Genomic DNA, 11,166 nt, shown 5'->3' on the forward strand with positions numbered 1-11,166 from the left:
AGGTACCAAAAGTAAGAGTACTCATTATGCAGAAGGTCGCATTTCAGAAGTTTTCAAAAGTATAACATGAAGCAACGCGTTGTGAGCTTGTAGATCGGCTATTTTCAAATTGCCAAAATCTATAGGTCTGAAGTGGTTTTGTAAAGATAATCTAAATCTACAAAGTAACTCGTAACTAGAGTTTTCAAGTAATTATAGTGGAGTAAAAGTACAATATTTGCCTCTGAGATGTAGTGGAGAAGTAAAATTATAGAAAAGTGGAAGTACAAAAGTTTTTTTTTAAATTCTTTTTTACTGAAAATGTACTTATTTACTTTCCACCACTGCATACGTGTATGGTCAGAAGACCTAGTTGCCCCCGGCCATAAATAGCCCTTTCTTGACCTTCACAGTCAGGGGACAGGGCTTGGTGGGGAAAGTTTACAGAGGGGCAGACAGAGGGAGGGATCTTTTAATGGCAGTAAGGGAAGAAGGGATCCAGGATTCCCACTTGTCAGTCTCTGTGTCTCTGTGTGTGTGTGTGTGTGTGTGTGTGTGTGTGTGTGTGTGTGTGTGTGTGTGTGTGTGTGTGTGTGTGTGTGTGTGTGTGTGCGCGCGCGCGCGCCAAATGTCCCCACAAGTATAGAATCTTACAAATTGACATTGTGAGGACCATTTTCCAGGTCCTCACAAGATGAATAATTTAGTTGTTTTAAAAATTACTTTTAGAGTTAAAGACTTAAAACATTTTGTTTAAGTGTGTTAACCATGCACTTTATGTTTGACATTGCTTGTTTATGTAGCAGATGTACACACAATGTTCCCTTTTTATTAATAATAATAAAAAGGAAAGTTTTTTGGACATACAAGGTTTCCACCTTGAAGCGACGATAATCCCCACTCTTTCCTTCAGCCTGGCAAAAAAAAAAAAAAACAGTTAAGAAGTGCATTTATGAGGTGGTGACTATAAAAGACCTTTCAAATATGAAACGGTGCTATGGTACACGGCCATTTTAAGGACACGCACACACGCACATATAAAATTCCTATTCAAAACAAATATCAATGGTGGATACAAGAATTACTTCCTTGTCTGGCTGGCAAGTGTGTACAAGAAATGTGGTGCTCAGTCCAGTGGTTTGTGAGATTTCCCCCTGAAAAGACACACAGACTCACACAGCGCCTCTTCTAGACGGCTCCGTCCCTACAGTGCCACGCAATGAAAACAATTAATTGTTCATTTTGGGGTCCAGCAACCTACCTAACGTTTGATGTCTCCCCGTTCGGCGTTCCCTGAACTGGACAACAGCATCTGCTAAGTGTCTAAATCAGGGGTCTTCAACGTTTCTCAGCCCAATTAAGGACTCCCTAGCTGAGAGAGAGATGAAGCAGGGACCCCCCCCCACTGTATAAAATTGTGTTGCAGATTGTACTTTTTCATAGATGGTTGCATATACTTGTTTGCCAGCACTATCATCAGTGTTTATGTTGGATTCATGTTAATGCATATTTTCACACATTTAACCGCTTAAACCGTGAATACTTAGTAAACTTGACCTTTCACTCTATACTTAGTCTGCTCTTTATTCCTCAAACCTCTTTGCCAAAAATAGCAAATCTACAAGCTCACAACGCCTCTCGCTGCAAGGCGTTGTGAGCTTGTAGATCTGCTATTTTTGGCTAAAGTTCATAGGGATGCTATGGTTCAAGTGCATGGTTGATGTAAAAAAAAAGAAAACTATCACACAAATATTTTGCGGCCCCCCCAATAGTACCTCTTGAGGACCCCCTAGGGGTCCCGGACCCCCTGTTGAAGGTACAAATTGTAAATTGTGTCTCAACGTTCCTCTGCTTCAGTCTTTGTCTGCTAGTGATGAGCTTAGACCTCACTGTCAGGACGTAGAACAAGTCTATAGCATTTTCGTCCCAGTCAACCAGACTACCGGCCTGATAAGGGACTGATCCCTCCCTGGATTCTCAGCACTGAGCAGTGAAGGCTTTCAGAACAGCCAGGACCTCGTTAGAATGAATGAGGTCAGAGGCACGGGCTGCGCTAAAATTCAAATCCTGGTGATTTTGGCTTGATATTGTAATCATCAATCAAAATGATTAATCATGATTATTGATGACATTTATTTTTGGTGGAAAAAGATTGTATAATAATGGCTTTGTTGTTCATTGTGCTTCCAGTATCACAATTATAGCTTTGGTCGATTGTCTTTATTGTTCCTCTGTGAGCTTTGATGGATGGAGAGACGGGTTGTACAATTATCTGGTTTTTAGTCCTTGTGGTAATGGTGAGGAAACGAGAGCAAGGTGCAGCAGCTCACAAAAAGATGCCTGAGTAAATTGCTAATATTCATGATTATATAATTGGGAAACGTTAAATCCGATTTTTGTATTAGTTTTGATTAAATGTTCAGCTCTAGACAGAGGATGCTGGCCGCCTCACTTGCCCTGTCAGCCTGTTCTCTCAGCCAGAATGAATAGACATCATCCTCACTCTCAACGCCTGCATGTCTGAGAAGATGAAGACCCACCTCATCACACAGCACCTCCAGCTGTCTCTTTAGCAACACCTTCCCTCTCTCTTCCCCCCACACTCCATTCCGTTTGTGTGCCCATGGTGGGGCCGGGGCACTCCCACAAAGCAAAGGCCCCAAAGGCAATGGGCATCTTTCTCTTCTGTGTGTCTTCACACTCCTGCATGGAGTTATCTATAAGTCAAACTCTCAATCTCCTCTTTAAACGGCTTCTCATGGATGCAACGTCTGGTCGTCTTCCTCTTCAGCATGGAATTGGTGATCATGTAATCGTCAACTCTCTTCCTCGGCACCTTGACGCTCACCAGTTTCTCCTGATTCAGCTGGTATACAGGTCTATTCGATCTGCTGTATAGCTGCTTCTCCAGCTCCTGATGATCTGTGTCCAGTTTGGTCTTGTTGGGTTTTGTTCTCAGCACTCTCCACCCTCAGCCTCTGAGGCAAGGCTTCCCATTCCTTCACCTCCCTCGTCCCTCTTCAGCAGGTCCTGAAACACCCTGTCCAGTCTTTAATGGACTGAACTCCCTGTCCAGTCTCTAATGGACTGAACTCCCTGTCCAGTCTCTAATGGACTGAACTCCCTGTCTAGCCTGGCTCCAGCCCCTGAATCGCTAGCGACGCCCATTAAATAAAAAATGTTCTGGAGTGAAAGGAACTGAAAATTCAGGCTGAGTGTCAGGCTATGTCCAGTCTCTAATGGACTGAACTCTCTGTCCAGTCTCTAATGGACTGAACTCCCTGTCCAGTCTCTAATGGACTGCTCCCAGACACAGCAGGACCTTCCATCCTTCCATTCTCCATCTGGTCGAACTCCTCCCTGCAGGTCTTGACCAGAGTTATTATAGTTTTTTTTAATTGTATTATTATTATCATTTTATTATTATTGTTTTTTGGTTTTTGACATTTTTGTTCAATTCAGTTTAGTTTCAGTTAGTTTCCATTGTCGGTTTGCTTGTTTCGGTTGAATTTGTTTTTATTGTTTAAAAAGGTTTCCTTTTATAGTAAATTTGTATTACTTCCATATTATTTATTATTATTATTATTTTGTATTATTATTATAAGTCTGACCGCACACTATAGCTCCCTTCGTCTGTTATTTTTTATTTTGCAGTTACAGAGTGACGTTTCAAGCCCATGCTCTTCTTCAGACATTCTGTAACTGCAAAATAAAAAGTAAGGGACAAAGGGAGCTATAGTGAGCAGCTCGACATTTTTCTTTGATCTCAAAACATTTTGGGGCCAGCACCTGCCTTCGAGAGGTCGGATGTGTGTGTGCTACACACTACTCTTTGATCTTGGGTATTTATCAGGGGAAATATTGAAAAAAGTTCAGCCTAGTTATTACAGTACAAACACACTTTGTAAAGGCAACTAACTGCCTTACAGGTATGTAGACATCCCAATCTCATTAAACACGCACCAATGGCTCCTCATGCTCGTGTGGGATAAAGCACGAAGCCTACTGAGCAACATCACTGAGCACCGAGCTTATAGTCCATAAATTGAATTGTGAGAAGTCATCATTCTGATGAGAACGCGCTAAATGTGAGTCAAACATGCTCAACCCTAGAGCTATTGAGAGTGAGGTATGACACTCCCACAGACGTCCATTTTAAATGAAGAATATTCAGATAATATTCAATGTTCAATCATTTATTGCCAAAAAACAACTCGCAGTTAACTTGGCATTTGTTTAGGTGTGCTCAGAGATAATGACAAGAACAAGGATGAAAAAGTAATGACCAATAGTTCCATTCAATTCAATTCATTTAAATTCAAAGGGGCTTATTGGCATGACAAAACATACGTTTATACTGCCAAAGCAAAAGTAGTCCATGCTCTTCTGTATGTTTCCAAAAACAGAATCTGGAATCACAATGTTTTATTAGTTTTTGATTAGATGCTCTAGACAGAGGATACTGGCCGCCTCATACTCCTGCTGCTGTAACACCAGACTCACTTCCCCTGTCAGCCTGAATAATCTGAATGATGATGTATAGACATCATCCTCGTCCTTGGTCAAATACATACCTTGACAATGAAACTGTTTAAGAACCTCTGCTTTACACAAAGTGTTGTGTATCTATTGTTGTTGAAATAAAGGTGATAAAAAAAAGTTTCCAAACAAAAGAAGTGACAGTAAACATACATTTACATCACATATGATGCCGATCACACAAATTAACAGGTTCAAATTTGTCCTATTCAAATATAGAATGGACAACATCATGATTATCTAGACAGGTTGATTAGAGTGTTGTTTTAGGAGACACTAGTTAGCTCATATTGACCCATATGGATTCTAAAATGTAGTGCTATTCCCTTTAAGAACCAAATTTGTGGTCATCATCGTTGATTACACTGATCTTACTTGGTAACATCTTCAGAGGGAGCATGTCACCGTTGTAAATAAATGGAATGAGAGTGTCAGTGAAAGTGTGTGTGAAGGTGTGTATGTGTGTGTTAGTATCAGGATCAGAGAAGAGCAGCTTTCCTTTGTGCCAGTCCAGTTGGACTCTGATCCTCCCGGGTTTCTGCTTCTCTGAAAGATCAGTGGTTGACCCTGTTTGCGATGCTGTGTATTCACCATCAGATAACATGATTGACCAGAATTTCCCCCGTCTCACTCCCTTCCTCTGGAAGGATTCTGACACACCTACTGACCAGCGTCTATTTCCTCCAACCTCAACATCCCAGCTGTGAGTCCCTGAGCTAAAGCCCTCAGAACCCAGGACATTGCCATAGTAATCACACCTTTCTGGGTTGTCAGGAAGCTGCTGTTCGTCTCCACATCTCACGCTGGTCAGATCATCAGATAGGATGAGTTCTGGATAGGCAGTGTTGGGGTCCAGAATCACTGGAGTGTAGGAGACAATGTCCTTCATCTTGTCCCACACACTGTAGGTCAGGTTGCCCAGGTGTTTGGCCCTATCGATCAATGCTACTGAGATCAGCTGTGGGTCCTGCAGCGTGAATTGGACTCTTTCCACGGTGGCCTTGTAGTTGTGCAGGAATGAGATGTGTTCAGCACTCAGCTCCTTCTCTATGACTCTGATTGTGTTTGAAAGTGATGATATCTCTCTGTTCATACCCTCAATCTTCTCCTTCATCACCTGACTCTTCTGCTCCTCTTCCTCCCTCAGTGCAATGATCCTGGCCTTCTCTTCCTCTTGTAGAAACTGATGAAGCGTCTTAAACTGTTCCTTAATCTGCCTCTCTGTGTTCTGGGTCTGGATCTTAATGTGTTCTGCTGCTTGGTGACAGTTTGTTTTGACCTTGTTGAAAACCTCCAGTGTCACATGTAAGAGGTTTAGCGATTTCTGGACTTCCTCCTTATTGGGATCCGATTCCCGACGTTTCTCCGTAATGAAGGTCTCACACAGGTTCTTCAGAGCGAGGTTACACGGTGGATTATCCATTGAAGATATTTTCTTACAAACTGGACATTCGTTTATCTCCTTATGTGTCCACCATTCCAGCAGACAGGCCCTACAGAAGCTGTGGCTACATGACACGATAACAGGATGTTTAAATATGTCACGGCACACAGGACAGGAAAAGTCCAGTTCTGAAAAGGAAGGCTGTGAAGTCATTACGTCTCTTGGGTGAAGCTACAGACAACTCTGTCCAAGACAGGAAATAAGCCAGTCGGTCGTGGTAACACTTCCTCTAGAATGTTCCCTGAAGTTTACTTTCACTCTCAATCCTGTTTCTTTAGGAGGCCCGTCGTATTAACACGCCCTCTCCTAGAATGTTCCCTCACTTTCAATCCTGGTTGTTTTTCAAGTCCCAACTCAACTTAGAGACAAGAGCAGGTTCAAGTTGTCTCGGTCAATACTTCTTTCTGTTGCTGTGGAAAGACTGTATGTGCTGAATTCTTATTTCGGTTTCTCTTGAAATAGACCAATTTTGAATGGATGTCACTGTGACGTCACTGCAGTTGTATGCTCATCGTGGTGCGTATCAGGCCAGTGCTATCCATCTCCATGTCCGCTGATTGTATTTCCTTAAGGAAATCCTTATGCTTAACTTATGCTTATGCGTAACTGGAGGGCATCATCAATATGACGTCAGTCTTGTCCAAGCCATAGTGGAATTCCGTATTTGGACGTCGGTGGATCGTGGGATGGTGGATTTGAGTATTATTATAAAATACATAAAATGTGGGAAATATTCACACAAAATATCCCACAGGTTGGTAATCACTGCCCTATGTTCTTTCTCCAGTAGCATGGTTGAGAGAAAGATGAAAAGGAAAACCGATTGACAAGCCAACCCTCCTTCTCCCCTTTTTGACAACAAGAACCCTCTTCTGTCAGAGACTGATTGGCTAGGAGCAAGATTGACATGTTACCGACAGCTGCCCGGCAAGTTAGTCCTGTTGGGTCAGCGCACCCAGACAGCAAGCTGACGAGCACATTTCCTGATGAGCTGCCACACCTGCTGCCTGCCTACATATGGGTGGAAGTAGGTCTCCTTTACACACTCACGGACACGTACGTACGTACACACACACACACACACACACACACACACACACACACACACACACACACACACACACACACACACACACACACACACACACACACACACACACACACACACACACACACACACACACACACACACACACACACAAAACCCCCCATCTCGCTGCATCTACATTTCCTTCCCTTGTCATGTGATTATAGAGCTGTTCACGTTGTTGTGTCAGCAGAGCAGGAAGGACCCGAGGTTGTTGGGTTAATCACTTTCAACCTGACATCCCTAGTTTGCCCATGGCACGTAGATCTTCTATTTTCGCCTTTGCTTTTTGCGCGACACCACTGTACGACTAAGTATGAAACAGGGATCAGTTGATTAATGAGTTTGTGTTCTGCATGTTCAGACACACGCCCCCCCGTCTTGTATGACAATGAACTTTGGGATGTCAAATAGAACGAAGAGGTCGGGAAGGAGATAGCAAGGGTGGAAAAGGAGGAAAGGAGAGGAAGGAGGAGGTCGTGGAAGTGTGAATGCGTCCTGTGACTTTAAAATACCATTCTAGTCTATGTGATCATTCATTCATATTGCCTGACAGCTCCTCCTGTATCGGTGAACACGGTCTTCCATAGTGAGAAACAATAAAAGCAATTACCCTGCAACACCACAGACCGGTTCCTTGGAGAATAGAATCAACAAAAAAGGCATGCATGCTGACCAAAACGATGTGAACTATCCCTTTAATTTATTTACAGAGGAGAAACAAGTAACACCACAGACAGACAGACAGACAGACAGACAGACAGACAGACAAGATAAAAAAAAAGACAAGATACTTTATTAATCCCGAAGGTAAGCCTTGAGTTTATAACGCAAACCTTTCTATTTTATCGTTAGAGAATAGAGCAGAAAATATTTTCTTATACATATTTATCCTGACAAAACCCAAGTTGATTTTACGGAACGGATGGCTCTTTTGTACACGTACTATCAATTAAAAAGTTGTAAAGCTCAAGGTTCTTATACAGTGTCACATCATTCAGTTTGTCTTGGTTCTATGGTTTCTAGCTTTGGAAGACGTTCACAAATATGCATTGTATTACTTCACAATACTTGACTTGGTTAATACTGACTTTGTGACACCCACTAAATGTATGGTCACATTTTTGTGACATTTCTCACTTGGTTTTATTGCCTCAGTAAACATTTTCATAAAGCATTTATGTTTTTGTCTTCTTCAATATAACACAATGTTCATCACAAATAGATGATTAAACGGGGTATTGTTTAGGCCGGGCAGTGGTTCTCAGCCTTTTCAGGCTGCGACCCCCCAAAAACAATCATATTGGAACTGGGGACCCCCCACCCTGACAAGCACCTGGAATTGTAGGAGTTGAGGCATTACATTTAGTTTGACTCTGTTCCACAGATAATTAATGTGAAAATAGCCGATCTACAAGCTCACAACGTTGTGAGCATGTAGATCGGCTGTTTTTACAATGTTTGCATCTTTCTCAGGTAATATTTCACAATATGGCCAATGTTTGGAAAATGTTTTTATAGTATATAGTTTGTTGATTACTTTTGTCGCAGTAATAATCTTATTTTTTTGTCATCTGGGGACCCCCCCCCCCCTGCCCAAAATTTTTTTGGGGACCCACTTGGGTCCCACAGGTTGAGAATCACTGGTTTAGAGCATGTCTACGTTATGGAAACCCTATGGTTTAAATCGGATTCGAAGCAAAATTTCTACTCCCTTCATTCGATTTTGACCGTAATGACATTTTGGATTTATTCTCGTGCGCGAATATTCACCGCCATTGCTGCCTTGCACTTGATGTGCCGTGACAGACCTGTCACTCTTGGTTCAATAAACCCTAAAGTCCAGTTTATAGACGACATACACAGAAATTACCTTTTACATGCGCAAGGCATCTTTATTGACAAACAAGGGAGATTCCCTCTATACTATGTGAATAAAAGAACAGCAAATTAATGATATTAAAACAATACGACCTGATATATCACGAAGGCAATTCGCTCCACATCTAAGTCTGCATGCAAACAAGCGTTCGGTTGAGCGCCTGGAGAATTCTGAAGTTCTTATCTATTACATTCAGTATATCAACGCTGTGGCTATCAAGGCCTGTCTTCTGACTGCACTCTATAAAGTAAAGGTTGACGGCCCAAGGTTCCACAATGGACCATCAAGCCCTCCTTGGGTACGAATTTAGTACCCACAACAACACAAGATTAAAATCTAGACAGTACTTTATAGAAATTATCCATTAGCATAACATATTTCATGTTTAAAAAATCAGGTCCCATTTTTCTCTTTTTGAGTCATGTGAGCCGAGGAAAACCCTTTTCTTTGAAGGGGAAACTCTGAACTAGGCTGGGGCAGTCCCAAACCTACCATCTGGACATGAGCTCTTATTGGGGACAATTACATCATTTGATTCCATATCGCATTGCTAGACTTAGGGTCCCTCAGTGGGGCATTCCCACTGAGTTTTCCTTTACAAGCAACTATTCTAACATGTGTATATATATATATATATATATAAAAAAAAAAATCAATATCTTGTTCTCTGTGTGCATTTTTGGTTTCTTCTCCAATTCCTCTGGTTGAGGTGGTCACTTTTCCGAGCCCGGAGGAGGAGGTTCCGACAGAGCCCAAGACTAGGCCCCCCCCCCAACCCATCCAGTGCCATTAACGAATGTACTTGGCACTGAATGAGCTAAGAGGCGGAGGTCCCACTCCCGAGCCCCCCGGGTCCGTACCCTCCTGGGGCCTGAGACCGGAGCCCCCCGTATTATACACAGGGGCCCCAACCCCCAAGCGCCAGTCAGATCCGTACCCTCCTTGAGGTCGAAAGTCGGGGCGTAGATATCGTGCAGGGGTGTTCTTCGTCAAGTTCAGCATGGGGGCCCAGGTGGCAATATAATGTTTCTGTGGTGTGTATTGGGATCACTCTGTCACTGCTCTCTTATCACTTGCCATTTGCGAAGGGCAAGACAGCCTATATTTAATGTGCCTAAAGCTGCCAGGGAGATCGCTACGATCAGATTATGTCCCCCAACATTACTATCAAAATCAAAATCAAAATTAATATGTATTCTGGGGTCGTTCAGTGGCCTTGGGCAGCATAGATGTACCCCATGAAACAATGGTATGTTCCTGTCTGGCTGAGAGTGATATTGGTACTACTCAAATTAAATGTGTAGTGTCCCTCCTTTATCTAAAAAAAAAATTGGGTGGGGGTTTGATGGTGAGTCTTTGATCTCTATCATATTATTTCCCTCCTTGACCTGACACCCGGCAGGGCACACAGCATAGGAATGTGCAGAGGCCAGGGTGCCACCCTCCTTTACCTTTTTTGACATACACAACAACACATACCATACACAAAATGTAATTGGAAACACAACAAAACAACTTTCCTGTGCTTTATGCACAGGTCAATTGACATTATTCTCGGGCTGTACAAAAATTGTACAATTCTCTTCTGCAACCCATGACCTGTTTCAGAGAAACCAACGCACACAAACACCTCACTTCGCTGTATGTGAATCAAATCAAGCCAGAGCACAAAAAGAGCCAACACGCACACAGCATGTTTCCGTTCAGTTAACTAATTTGACATTGGCCTGTATAATTTAGTTTAATTTGAATATATATATAGTTTGATTGTGGCATTCTATTTAACACTACACATTACAACAGTTTCACTTCAATTTGGTTGTTTTCTCTGATTAAGCTATTATAGTTATTTTAGTCTATGATGTCACTATACATCAGATGTAATATTATATTACTACTGGTGAAATATTATTATGTGATCTTTTGAAACTTCAATCTATGCGAGTCAAAATCAGGTTTACTCTATAATATATTAGTGCAACTAATTGTTTGTTTGTTAAAGCAGAAATACATTTGTTTTAAATTCCACTTAATCTCTAATAAGTATCATGTTTGTCTCCTCTCTAGTGTATGTTATTTGTAAAAAAGAATATATATATATATTTTTTTTATTGTGTCCCACCCAGAGCGATAGAAAATGTATTTGTTTACACATGTCGAGGCCCCAACAACAACGATTAGCAGTAAGTCAACCTTGCTTCAGATATTCCCACTTCTTGCTTAGAAAGTGTGTCC

Source organism: Gymnoscopelus braueri (genome assembly GCF_963280865.1).
Source record: "Gymnoscopelus braueri genome assembly, chromosome: 10".
Lineage (NCBI taxonomy): Eukaryota > Metazoa > Chordata > Actinopteri > Myctophiformes > Myctophidae > Gymnoscopelus > Gymnoscopelus braueri.